This window comes from Misgurnus anguillicaudatus, chromosome 25, assembly GCF_027580225.2.
Source record: "Misgurnus anguillicaudatus chromosome 25, ASM2758022v2, whole genome shotgun sequence".
NCBI lineage: Eukaryota > Metazoa > Chordata > Actinopteri > Cypriniformes > Cobitidae > Misgurnus > Misgurnus anguillicaudatus.
The window spans coordinates 16590362-16603929 of NC_073361.2; the positions used below are offsets into that span (position 1 = coordinate 16590362).

At 38.0% G+C, this 13568-nt stretch overlaps 1 protein-coding gene and 1 long non-coding RNA gene across 2 annotated transcripts in view; one reads left to right on the top strand and one right to left on the bottom strand.

Moving 5' to 3' along the window:
* Positions 1-2270: 2270 nt before the first annotated feature.
* Positions 2271-11786, bottom strand: LOC129426086 (uncharacterized). The gene is made up of 3 exons (XR_008638295.2): positions 11651-11786; positions 2827-2996; positions 2271-2612 (listed from the first exon to the last, which is right to left on the bottom strand). It is a non-coding gene; the product is annotated as an uncharacterized lncRNA (long non-coding RNA).
* A 30-nt stretch (positions 11787-11816) lies between these two features.
* Positions 11817-13568, top strand: part of eya1 (EYA transcriptional coactivator and phosphatase 1) — a 100809-nt gene continuing 99057 nt past the window's right edge. The window contains exons 1-2 of the mRNA XM_055182237.2: positions 11817-11952; positions 12724-12836. The gene's annotated coding sequence lies outside the window, so the exon portion shown is untranslated. The remainder of the gene's footprint in view (positions 11953-12723; positions 12837-13568) is intronic.

A 13568-nucleotide genomic window follows, 5' to 3' on the forward strand; every position in this document is an offset into this window, starting at 1 on the left:
CAAACAAACAAAATGGGGAAATTATATTCATTATATATTTACTTTTTCTACTTAATTTAACCACTGAAATATGGATATTTCTCTTCAAAAATACAACATTTTTAGCAAAAAGCTTAAAAAAATTGCGTTTTTGTAAAGGAATTTATGTTAGAGATCAGACTCAGAATCACTATCAAACATAAAGGCAGTTAAAATAAATCATTAAATCTTTTTAACTTCAGTTTTTGATAAATTCGGTTTGGCGCCATCTGTTGGATAAAAGCGGTATTACACTTTCACTTTGAAATTCGTCCAGAAAGGCATATTTATTAATTAAATATGAACTCATAAATGACGAGATAACTCGTCGTCAATGGCGGTGACTGAGTTAAAAACTTTTTATATAAATTCATGCTGAGTGACGCGAAAAAGACATTCGTGCTTATGGCACGAAAAAAGTAAAAAATCGTGTTCTGAACATGAATAAATTAATCAAATATTTCGTGACTATAACGCAATTTGCCGTGAGATAGGGTAGCAAATAGATGCTACACTCGGCAGTACGGATACATAACTGCTAATTTCGGTTTAAAAACAATGCATATGTGTGTAATCTTTTAGCGCTGACTTTAACAGGTGTGAGCATCACAGAAATAGAGCTGAAGCAGCCATGCTGCAATAGTTTCAGCACCGAGTGTATGCGGCATCCTTACATAATATCTATGACTCAAACGGTGACTTCTTTTTCGAGGGTGCACGATGCGAAGCTCGTCACCTCATGTATGTAGCCCGTCATGTGTGTGGCTCGTCATTTCAAAATATGTTTTCGGTGCGTCATGTAACCTTATGTGCATCACATGGGACGTCAAAATACGAGCTTGCTGTAGACGCGTCTAAAGGGGTTATGATAAAAGAGACGCTCGCGTTTGCCGAATACTCGCTTCATGTGTAATCAGAGTTTAGTTTTAAATTAGTGTCTTGCGGGATTTTGTAAACTGCGAACACGTATTTTGAGATCGCACCCCTCGGAAGAGAAGTCACCGTCATCCAGGCATTCAACCGCATTGTAAAAAATATTAGTTGATTTTGCTTTAAAAAAACGTTGCATTAAAAAAAGGTAAGCATTTTACATACTGTTAAGGATCCTCTCATACGTAAGGTTGTTTTGACGTATGTTGTTGCATATGTTTACCAGAGGATAATTAGAACAGTATGGAAATTGCTTACTTAATTGTTTAACGCAACAGGTTTCCTCAATTTTTTTAAGTAAAGTCAACTAATCATTTTTAGATGGAAAGTTAAAGGCGGAGTCCATGATGTTAGAAAGCCAATGTTGATATTTGAAATCACCTAGACAAACACGCCCCTACCCCAATAGAATCTGGACCTTCTGTTGATAGACCCGCCCCACACATACGCAACCCGGCATTTGATTTGATTTGATTGGCTATAAGTGTGTTTTGGTAGTCGGCCCGTCTCCTTTTCCAAAGCGTTTTTCAAACATCGTGGACTCCGCCTTTAATTGTTATTGCCGATGTTAATTTATGGTTTGTTAAGTTGGAAACCAAGGATTTTAATCGTGCCAATGGTGTTGAATGATGAATTTGCACATGGTTTGTCTTAAAGTAGCTATATTAACAACACGACATAGAAATATAAACAACAACAAAAACCTGATTTTCGCCACAGGGGACTTAAATGGGGCATGCAAACCAAACGCGAGTTCAACGATTTGCGCGAGTAGATTACATACAAAGTCAATGCCAAGACGAGATCAGAAGCGTTCTTGCGCGGGGCGATGCGAATGACGTCATATGGGCGCCGCGTTTGCCACTAAAACACGTGCTATTTGCCTCAAACGTGTCTTTGCCCAGGTTAAAAATATTTAACTCGAGCGAAAAATTTGCCTGACAAGAAGTTAAATCCCGCAAGTAATCTAGAGCGAGTAACGCGATGCCCCGCGTTTGGTGTGTATAGCATAAGAGTGTACCATTACCAAATTTTCCAGTAATCTATTTATTTGCATGTATCATTCACTTTTCATTGATTAATGTTTGTGAACAATTTGATCGTTTAATTTTTTAATTATTTGATTGTTTTGATTTAATTTAATTTTATTTGGTTTTTCTTTTGGGAGATGTATTTGACACCAAAGTAGAAAAACAATGTCACTCATTACTTTATTGGTGAAATTTAATGTAAACTATATCAAATAAAAAAGAAAGTTCATACATTTACCTTAATTTTTATTCAAAATGTTATTAAGTACGTAAAGTACCATCAGCTAAACTCAAAACAGCATTTTATAAGAGAGAAATTTGTTTGATTAAAAAAATAGTAAGAGTAAATAGACAAACCTACAGTGCCACAAAACAAGATAAGCATGATTAGTGTTTCAAAATCCTAAACACTATTTGTGTTAAGAGAAGCAATGTGACCAGAGGAATTTGCTAACCACAACATTATATTGTCCCTGCAGGGCTCTTCCATACCTTTATCTAATAGATGGGGCCACTGGAATATATTGTCATATGTAGATTACATTGGGCTATTATTCACAGTGGAGCCCATCTGTGAGTCAGCCATGAATCATTGGTGACAACCAAAGTCATCTATCTTCATCAGTAAAACACCTGGAATAGGACAAATCAATCAAATACACATCTTTTGTGTGAGAGGGGAAGGTGTATATTAGCTGTGTGTTTTAATCTGTGTCCGTTCAAATGGTGAGTGTGGGTGTGTATGTGTGATACTGAGAGTGTGTTTTAACAGTAGCTGTGGTGTTGTTTGCATGGCGTAATGCGTGTAACCGCGGTGTCAAGGGCAGGATGGACAGAGGCCCCTGACCTCCTCTCTGGCTTGGGACCTCAGGGGCTCTTAGGGGTCCTCAAGGGCCAACAGATCAAAGCTAAGGCTGGGGATGAGTGAGTAGAGATGAGGGCTGACTGTTTGCACAGCAACTGGTGCAGAAAGAGGCAAACAACAAGGTCCAAGGCTTCCTCAGAACCTGCTCCGTGCTAATCCAGAGAAAACCAGCAAGGCCATGCATGACAAAGAGAGAGAGATTGCTTTAAGCCACAAGAACAGATTTTTCTTTAGCAGCTACTTCGTTGACAGGGTTTTCTGACACGAGGGCTTATGTATTAGCAGTTGATCACTATAGCTTTAATTCTTTGGATAATGTAATCTTTTTCTGGGTTTAGGTCTTTCTTGTTAATCTGTTTTGAAGCAATGAAGCATAGTAAAAACAACACTGTAAAAATGATGCTGTAATTATGCAGCTGGTTGCCAGTAACATACTTTAGATAAAGACTGAAAATTATTCATGTTTCATGTTTAACTTTGGTCAAACTTTTGCCAGTAAATAACATAAATGTAAAATCTACAATAAGTTACTGGCAGCTAGTTGCCAGTAATACCTAGTAATACTATAATTTCTACAGAATTTTTTTTACAGTGAATGCCATATAAATAAATGGTTAACACTTTACAATAAGGTTGTGTTGGTTAACATAATGCAAACATGAACTAACAATAAACAATACTTCTACAGCATTTATCAATATTAGTTTATTTTAATTTCAGCATTTACTAACACATTATTAAAATAAAAAGTTGTAACTGTTAACATTAGTTAATGCAACATGAAGTTACAAACTACTAAAAAAAATCAATAACTCACTTTCAACAAAAAAAGAAAGTTACCGCCTTTTGCCTTTGAAGGGAATTACTGTAACTTGAACTATTGTACTGGCGTTAACAAACATTAATGTTAATAAACTTTAATGTTCATTGATTGTTCATGTTAGCTAATGTATTAACTAATGTCAACAAATACAACCTTATTAGGGGCCAAGCCCAAAGGGCTGTGGCACCTATTGTTTCTGTTAATATTATTATTATTCTCGTCTCATGGAAGTCTATGGCAGCCCTATGAACATAAGTAGGATAATGATGAAATTTGTAGAGGTGGTCCTAAATAGTCATGTGACCAAAATATAGCGCCACCAGCAGTTCAAAAATTCAATATTCATAACTGGAGATTATTTTGATCTATGAAAATTCTACTTAGTACACGTGATTGCTCTTGTCATGCTTTTTGCTTTTAATACCTTACAGTAAGACTCCACCCATTACAGTAGCGGCCATTTTGAAATGTACAGCATTCCATTTTTCGCTAATTTTGCCACTCGGTTGCCACTTACAAATTTTGCCACTCGTATATTTTGCCATTCCCTTGCCACTTGTATATTTTGCTACTCACATATTAGGCCACTCACAAATTTTGCCACTCGCATATTATGCCACTCACAAATTTTGCCACTCGGATATACAAATTTTGCCACAAATTTTGCCATATTTTGCCACTCACAAATTTTGCCACTCACATATTTTGCCAGTCACAAATTTTGCCACTCACATATTTTGCCACTCACATTTCTTGCCATTTCCTCGCCACTTGCATATTTTGCCACCTAATATTTGGCCACTCGCATATTTTGCCACTCACAAATTTTGCCACTCTCATTTTTTGACACTCACAAATTTTGCCACTCGCATATTTTGCCATTCCCTCGCCACTTGCATATTTTGCCACTTGCAAATTTTGCCACTCACAAACTTTGCCACTCACAAACTTTGCCACTCGCATATTTTGCCACTCGCTTATTATGCCACTCGCATATTATGCCACTCACAAATTTTGCTACTTGTTCGCCATTTGCATATTTTGCCACTCACATATTTTGCCACATATGTGGACCATGAACTGGGGGTCCATGACAAATTTGAGGACAGCACCACCATGGGTCATGAGATATGATAAAAGGCTATTTTTGCTCATAACTACTAAAGATCTTGGGGTCTATGGATTCCTTGGCTCATGCCGAATCTGTCTATGTATTATGCCGGGTTTGACCAAACCGCCTGTCTGCCATTTTGAAATGTGTCATAAATTGCTATATGTTTTGAAGTATTGGACATATTGGTGCAAAAATCGGTAGGGAGCTTCAGCATGATGTCCTGAAGGTACCTGGGAAGTCTGAGTACAGTGCCACCGAGGGGTTATAAACTATAACTGTTCTTATAGAACTGCTTATAACTTCTGAATACTTTGTCTGATATTTATTTTCTTTGTGAAATTGTATTCACCTCGTTTGTCATTTTCCAACATTCTGTTCATGAGATCTGTTCATGCGTTACAAATTTTCTCTATTTTATGCCAGGTTCCTGTCATATTATCTTTGGAGCAATTGACACAGAAATGACAGAACAGATTTTTGTGCTATCGAGCAAATTTTTTAGTAATAGCTCTGTAAAGTTGACTCTGCCGGTGATGCTGTCTCTTTGTAATATTAAAACAAATCTGACAATATTTGCATGTGTTGTGAATTACTATACAAAATGTTCTTCTTGACTTTGTCATTAAAGCTATCTGATTTTCAAATACATTGCAACTTTGTTATTCTGCTCTGTCATTTCTGCACCTTCTGTGATTGGCATATGTCAATTCTGAGGCCTCAGGTTTGATTTCTGTATAAGGAGCGTTTTTCTGGGTTTGCTTTTCATCTGGTACAACTTTAGATGACCATGCAGTGTTCTGTAATTTGGAGTTAATTCCTGCAGTTATACCTTTAACAACTCATATAGATATCTGTGTACAAGTGACATGCTGTATTCAAATGGCTAAAGCTTTGAAGGTTTTCTAGTAATTCACTGTGTAGCAAGTGTTTAACTATGGGAATTGTGCAATGTTTCCAAATTTTGCCACTCGGTCACCACTCACAAATTTTGCCACTCACGTATTTTGCCACTCGGTTGCCACTGGCATATTTTGCCACTCGCATACTATGCCACTCACAAATTTTGCCACCCGCATATCTTGCCACTCACTCGCCACTTTTTGCCTTGCCACTTGCATATTTTGCCACTCACAAATTTTGCTACTCGCATATACTAGCATATTTTGCCACTCACAAATTTTGCTACTCGCATATTTTGTCACTAGCATATTTTGCCATTCACTCCCCACTCGCATATTTTGCCACTCGCAAATTTTGCCACTCGCATATTTTGCCACTCACAAATTTAGTTATCTGATTTTCAAATACATTGCAACTCTGTTATTTCTGCTCTGTCATTTCTGCACCTTCTGTGATTGGCACATGTCGATTCTGGGGCCTCAGGTTCGATTCCTGTGTAAGGAGCGTTTTTCTGGGTTTGCTTCCCATCTGGTACAACTTTATATGACTGTGCAGTGTTCTGTAATTGGAAGTTAATTTCTTACACCTTTAACAACTCAAACAGATATCTGTGAACAAGTGACATGCTGCATTCAAATGGCTAAAGCTTTGAAGGTTTTCTAGTAATTCACTGTGTAGCAAGTGTTTAACTATGGGAATTGTGCAATGTTTAAAAAGTTTCAAAATTAAATTCAAATCAGTCAGAAATGGCCATAAGGGGCTTGGCCCGGGAATCGCCGCATGCAGCTATATTTGTAAAGTGTTTGTTACTTGATTAATATTAATAATTTTATTGGCATATGATACCGTTATTCCTTTATAGATCAACTAATACCATGTAGACCTAGAAACACAAAGGTTATGGGTTTAAATCACTGATCTAAATAAATGACTGGATTGCGCCTGACATCACAATTGTGAAGCCACCATAGTGGTATGCCCAAACATTCTAATAAATCAATGGACATGATCAGATTTTAATGATAAAACACTACTTTATCATTCTCCGTTTTTATATCTGAAGTTTCACTGTACATTATTACAACACAAACGTCCTAATCATGTACATAGTTATTTACTGAAAGTTGTACATTTTGCTTTTTAAACAGTAAGTTACTATACATTCATCTTCATTACAGTATCAGATCAGCAGACAGACCGCAGCATATTTATGATTAATGACAAACGTGCTCATTCTGAAATCTAAATAAATAATCATACTTTGTACCGTATGTGCAGGCAATAGTTTGCTGGTTTATGTTATCTAAACTTACAAGTTACCTAAACTTATTTAGAGAAATAACGCTGACCGTGTAGCTGAATGTCAAAAAAAACTTTATTTATACCCGTGTCATTAACAGAGCGCAGCAGACACACTCACCTTAACGGTTTTTTATAAATCCATTTTCCTGCCCGATTAAAGCATAAACATTCCAAATAACATCAGAATTAACAGTTAATTTACGTACACATATCCTAAAAATAATCTTGCATGACTGATACGCTGTAAAGGGGGTAATATTAGATCATGATTTTGAATGGAAGTCAATGACGCCGTCTGCCGGTTGGGTATACCAAGATGGCGGCTCGCACTCTGCGCTGGCTTCACGTCACGCTGTTACGTTAAGCGTTCTATGCGCAATCCAGTCATTTATATAGATCAGTGGTTTAAATCCCACCGAACATACAAACTGATAATATGCCAACAATTGCCAAATGTACACAATGTAAATATACAAGTAAAAATAATTTAAATATAGCACCTTTAGCACCAAGCTAATTTCGCTTTAAGTACATTTCAGCAAACAATACGCAATAACACAATCACACAATGGCCACCGCGGCAGTAATGCCACAGCCATCACTGTCTATATGCTAACCTCCATTCTAAATGAGACTGAAATATACATTATGATTTATGTGATGCAAGATGGGTACAGTTTCTTTGTACATAACAAAAAATAAAACAACAGCAACAAAAGACAGCTCATGTGAGAAGCTACATCCGTGAGAAAATGCAGGCTTGATAAGACAAGACGTTAAAATCATTAAAAATCTGTTCCTATTCAATCAATTTCCTATCACAGCATGGTTCCCATGGACAAAATCTTCCCATGAATGCAGAACAACTGTGTTATACCACAAACACTTTTTCAAATGTATTTTAAAAGATTTATGCTTATAATATATGGGAGCTTAAAACCTTCATTTCATACCTCACAATTTATCAATTCCCCAGACCCACTGACCAGCACACTGCTATACATATCACTGCTTCCTTCAACGGCCTTTATTTCTCTGACGACTGACAAAAAGATCCTATATTCCACCATGATTCATGACAGCTTACTTTCCTCTCTCCACTTTACAAGGTGACAAACCTTTACCAGTATCTCATTGTGGCAGGTATCTCTGTGAGTTGTGTCTCCCTATAGATCTATATGAAGTGTTCATATGCACTCTTCTGAGGTCTCCGCAGTCTCTATGTCTTTTCCACATGTCCGATGTGGGCTTAATTACTTCGCTCAGCTGTGCTTTACGCCTACGACTGTCTGCGTCTGTGTGGGAAAAGAAAGCCTTTGCTCCTGGCTGTGCCGAAACCTTCCGGGCTAACAGCCATGGGGCATAACTCTCCGTTTCGCTATGTAATTGCTGTTTATGAAATTAATATGATTGATTGTAAATCTTAGACGTCTAGTTGCTCCGTTTCACCCACGTACGTATTAAGCGCATGCTATTTGTCATGTGCAGGCCGGAACGCGTGTTGTCGTAATACAATTAAAAAAATAGACGACTCAGGCATGCCTCTTGTCCAAAAAACATTCAGCGTTAACCGAAGATGATTGAAACCTAAAGCAATCACACCAATATATCTGCAACGCCAGGGCCAACCATCGGAAAGTCGCAAAATTGGAAACGCAACACTCTTTGTGCATCTAATATGCCGACAAGGTTGCTGAAGTTTGACAGGCTCTCTCACTCGGGATTGTGGGAGAGAGGTGAGATAAGATCGGTCCATGACCTTTTTCTTCTGATTGGACGCACACACATGTGCCCTTCCTATTGGCACGTTCAGCACTGGGTGGCACTCAAGAGCCAAGCATAACGGGTATTGGGTTGCACACGAACTGACATGGCTCACATGTTTTTGCAATTTCCTCTGCCTTCCGTGAAATTATGCAAATATTTTAGTCCCGTTTCCTTGAGTCTGGAACTGCAATTAAGACTGTCTGTTTCACTTTATGAAGTCACTTGCAGACAGCTTTCACTGGATGTGAGGATTTATGCCAGTAATGTCACAAAGGTGAAACCTATTTCAGACTGGAGGTTCAATAGGTGAGAAACGGCGAGTATCTGCGCTGTGTGATAAACTTCACAGCTCATGTAGAGTTACAAAACAGTTGACCCATATGGATTTCTTGGACTAGTGTCTGAATAAAGCACAATCGCAATGTGATTTTCAGCTGCTGTCAATTCTGATGTCATGATAATTGGAAAATTTTGAGGGCTGAACACAGCTAAAATCCAGACAATAGAATATGCGAGAGAAATAATAGTAAGTCCTTTGGAAAACTGCTTGGCTGCCTGGTACATCAGTTAAAGGGTCTAATCTGCTCCAGAGGTCTTTAAAGTCAATGCAATATGGGTTAAGTTCAGCTCATATACTTGATGGCTATGAAAGAAAGGGCTATTTTCCTTTTCCACTTCTCCGAATGGGCTTCCTTCCTATAAATTTGGTTGGCCCGAAAATGATCACACAAAAAACGTGGTGCTGAGATTCTGTTTTTTTTTTTTTTGACGGGTGTCTGTGGAATTTCTGAGTAAAATCGATGGAGGTCAGAGAATAAATATATGTCTATCAGTTCAAAGGTAGATCCAGAAGTAGCCCTCCATTTCAAATTCATCTTGATCAGACCGGGACCCTTCAGAAAGCAAGCATGTAATTAGATTAGTGAGCGTAACAACTCCATTAATTATTGCACAATATTGATCTAAGCAGTGGTGAAAAGGGGTCAACGGTGAAACATCATTATGAAATTTAACCTGTAACTACCAAACTAGTGGGCAGTGAGAACTGGATGGGTGATACTAAAACAAACATCTAATTTCACTTTGGATTACGATTTTTTTGCATTTATTGGACGTCAACATCATCTAAGCAATTGCACAAAACAAAACAAAAAAAAACTCGAAATAGGTTAAGTCACAGCAATGCACCCCTAATAGACATAAACATTATGGTCAAATGAAACAAAGCATTTTGGCCAGAATAAAGCAGGCTCTTTTGGATTACGATTATCTGTATTTTCTTTGATGTCAACCTCATTTTAACAATTGCACAACACTAAAAAACCTCAAAATAACTTCGACATAGCCATAGACGTATTGGTCAAAGAAAACAAAGCATTCAGACCAAAAGACTAAGCTGGGTTGGAACTACCCCCTAAGCCGAAAGTTCAAAGGGGAGCCACCTATTTCTCTCTCTCCATCTCTTTCTTTTCTCCAGGTGGTCTATAGCCACCTGTGTTTTCTTTGTGTGCTTGTCATCTGTCTTTGAAAGGCTCTGTTACGTTGCCAGAGTGAGGACAAGTCCAGTGTGGTTATGATGATGGACCTTCTGTCCCTCTGTCCTGCCCCTCACAGGGAAACCAGTGTTATAACCATGAGATTGCCATGCAGTCAGCCCCCCACAATCCTTATCAAGAGCCTGGGAAACTATTTTGTGCTGTTAAAGTTCAGCTACTAGTGTTATGCTTAATTTTCTTTAAATGTATGGCTAAAATGGGTACCATCGGTTATAGAATGCTGGTTAATATAAGTCTAATGATGATGCGAATAGGAAATTATATTTTATTTACCTAACTGCTTTTGCCATCCAAAATGATTTAAACACGGCATACATCCTAGAAAACAGAATGAAAATAGAAAGTAACAGTGAACGCTGAAAGTGAGCAGGTGCAATTTGTGCCACCGCTGTAAATGATGTCTTGGAGGCATGTGTCTAAATGCATAATGTGCGTGACTCCACATACACATTCAGACACCAGCAAATGTGTGTATAAGTGTCTGTGCACTGGGAGGTGTCCAAGAGTGTAACCTGACTAAGACTATTGTCTTAGCCCCTGAGAGAGTCATCACTCATACACTCGCGCACTACACTGATGAGCCACTCCTAACCACGGCCATTTTAGGAGCTGGAGGTATGAACATGAAAGAGCTCATAGTGTTGATGAGTTCTTAAAGGTTGCTCAGGGCAATGCAGGTTTGACAAATAGAGATAGCTGAACAGCAGGCTAGCAGGTAATAAACGAGAGAAACAGGTGTAAGTTATAAACATGAAAAACATAAAAATATTTACGTTGAATTTGTAAGTAAATATATTTAAATACTTTTTGTTACGTTTAATATTTTAATATTTAGTTGTAAACCTAATGATTTATTTACTTAATTATTCACATTTCTAAATTATTTTTACTGTTACTAAAAATTAAATATTAAAAGAAACAGGGTAAAAGTAATATCCAAGTAGCCTACCAAAACTTCAGCTGGTTTAAGCATCAACTAACCACCAAAGTAATCTATTCAAGCTGTTAATATTGCTTTTAGTCAGCATAGATATAATTTAAAATGTTTATCATATCACTTAATTGTTTAATTATGTTGCTTGTCTAGCATTAAACATTACAAAGCATCTGCGCATCCAAGCAAAACACAGCGCAGCCTCGAGTCACGTTGTATTCTCTCGCGATATTTTGATGTCATAAGCAGATATATCTGCGCAGCGCCAGTCGAGCAAAGGTACTTTCCCGCCTCTTAACTCTATCGGAACATTGCGCAACAAATAAAGCAGTATATAACTACATTACGACCTCTTCGGTTCGCTTAACATCATAAGCCTCAGCTACCCCCATATCCCCAATGTTATTTACCCCGCATCCGGAGTTAGAGCGCGTTGATAAATGACGAGAGGGCGTCCAGGGACTCCGTCCGTTAAGCACTGGGTCGCGCGATTTATGATGGCGCGCTCGCAGACTTCACCATGATTAATATGGCTCCTCCGTCCACTGCAGCTGATCGGGCGCAGTCTGGTTGTTTGGACAGACAGATAACATCAAAGCGGCCTGCTGCTAGTGTTAAGAAAATACTGCTTCGTGGGTCAGCGCAAATGAATCCACGAGGAGCCCGAAACTGCTTTAATGACTGTCCCGTCTATATATTATCACGTGCGCAGGTCTGTTAATATCATCTGCAAATGTCTTTGTCCTCTGCTCGCGTTGAAATGATTATGATTTCAGTTTAGGTTTATGGATGTGGTGTGAACTCCGGGTGGAGACATATCTGCCTTATTTAAAAAGCTATTTATTGTCTTGTATTGAAATAATAATACTCTTGAGTAGATCATGCTGATGATTCTTTATAGTTCTATTTGCACTAAAATTATTCCTTTAGTTTTTCCTCAGTAAACCTATTGTTTATCAGGTTTATTACAAACCAGTGATTACAGGTCTACTTAGTTTAAATAAGTAATACAGTAGGCCTAACGTCATATAAAATTTATATTTTGCATGAAATGGAAATGATAATTTAAACTTTTTTAAAAGGCTTAATTTCCAGTTGATCCAATGATGAAGGAAGTCAAACAAGGACAGTCATTTACAATTATGCATTTGGCAATGCTTTTATGCAAAGTAAGTTTACAAGGTATGCATTTTGTATCTTCCTGGGATCAAACCCATGACCTTTCGTGCTGCTAGCGCAGTTCCCTCCCAGTTAAGCCACAAGAACTGAAGCCAAAAATCTGTGTATCTCACTCCATTAATAATATTAGATGAGTAGTAAGTTTGTTTATTTAAAAAATGTTAAAAAAGTTATGTATACATATAAATGTATATGAATATCTGTCATATATTCCTTTTTATTTATACTGGCAAGACTGCAGGTGAGCAGGCTTTAAAAAATGTATGCCCACATTCACACCTGTCCTATTGATCACTTGTGACAGGTATGGCCAGAGGTGATAGAACCTGTGATTGATCTCACCATGTTGGTCTGGAGAGCCGCTATAGACTGAGGCCATGCTGTCAATAATGCAGAAGAGAATGCAGCTCCTCTCAGGTAAGAACATTACAGGCCACTGCATTATCCACCATAATCATTATAGACCCTATGAGATTTTTGACAAGAGTAACTGGTTCCGCTCCACCCACATCAGAATTCAGTACTGTCGGGTGGGCTAACAAGGAAACTTAGAACATAGAGCTGGCAAAAAATTGCCTGCGATTCCCATGCGTGTTTTATCAGTAAAGCCGGTTCTGTGATTAGTAGTAAATCGGCATCACCTGCCTTCAGATGGAGCAGCACATACTACACAGAGCCGCACCCCACCAAGAAGCTAGGCAAAATCGCGTTCACAATCAAAGACGATCTTCCACGATTATGAACGCGATTTTGCCTAGCTTTCTGTAAATACGGCTCTGTGCAGTAAATGCAGCTCCATCTGAAAGCAGGTGATAGCGGTTTACTACTAATCACCAAACCGGCTTTGCTGATGAGACGCGCATGAGAATCAGAGAATCGCAGATGATTTTTTTCGCCAGCTCTATTAGAACATGTTTTCTGGTGTCAGTCGGTAGTGTGCGTCTTGTCAGTGTATTTCCTGGGAAAACAGGAAAACTCTGTCCCGTTAGAGAAACTCTATAAATTTATAAATATGAAGAGTCTGGTTCCAAAACGAGATAACTTTAAATTTTTAACAATAATTAAAATTAATTAAAATTTTCTTGTCAAAACATGCTTATTATTATGTTATCATGTTTTTATTGTGCTACTTAGCTGTATTTTTTAGTT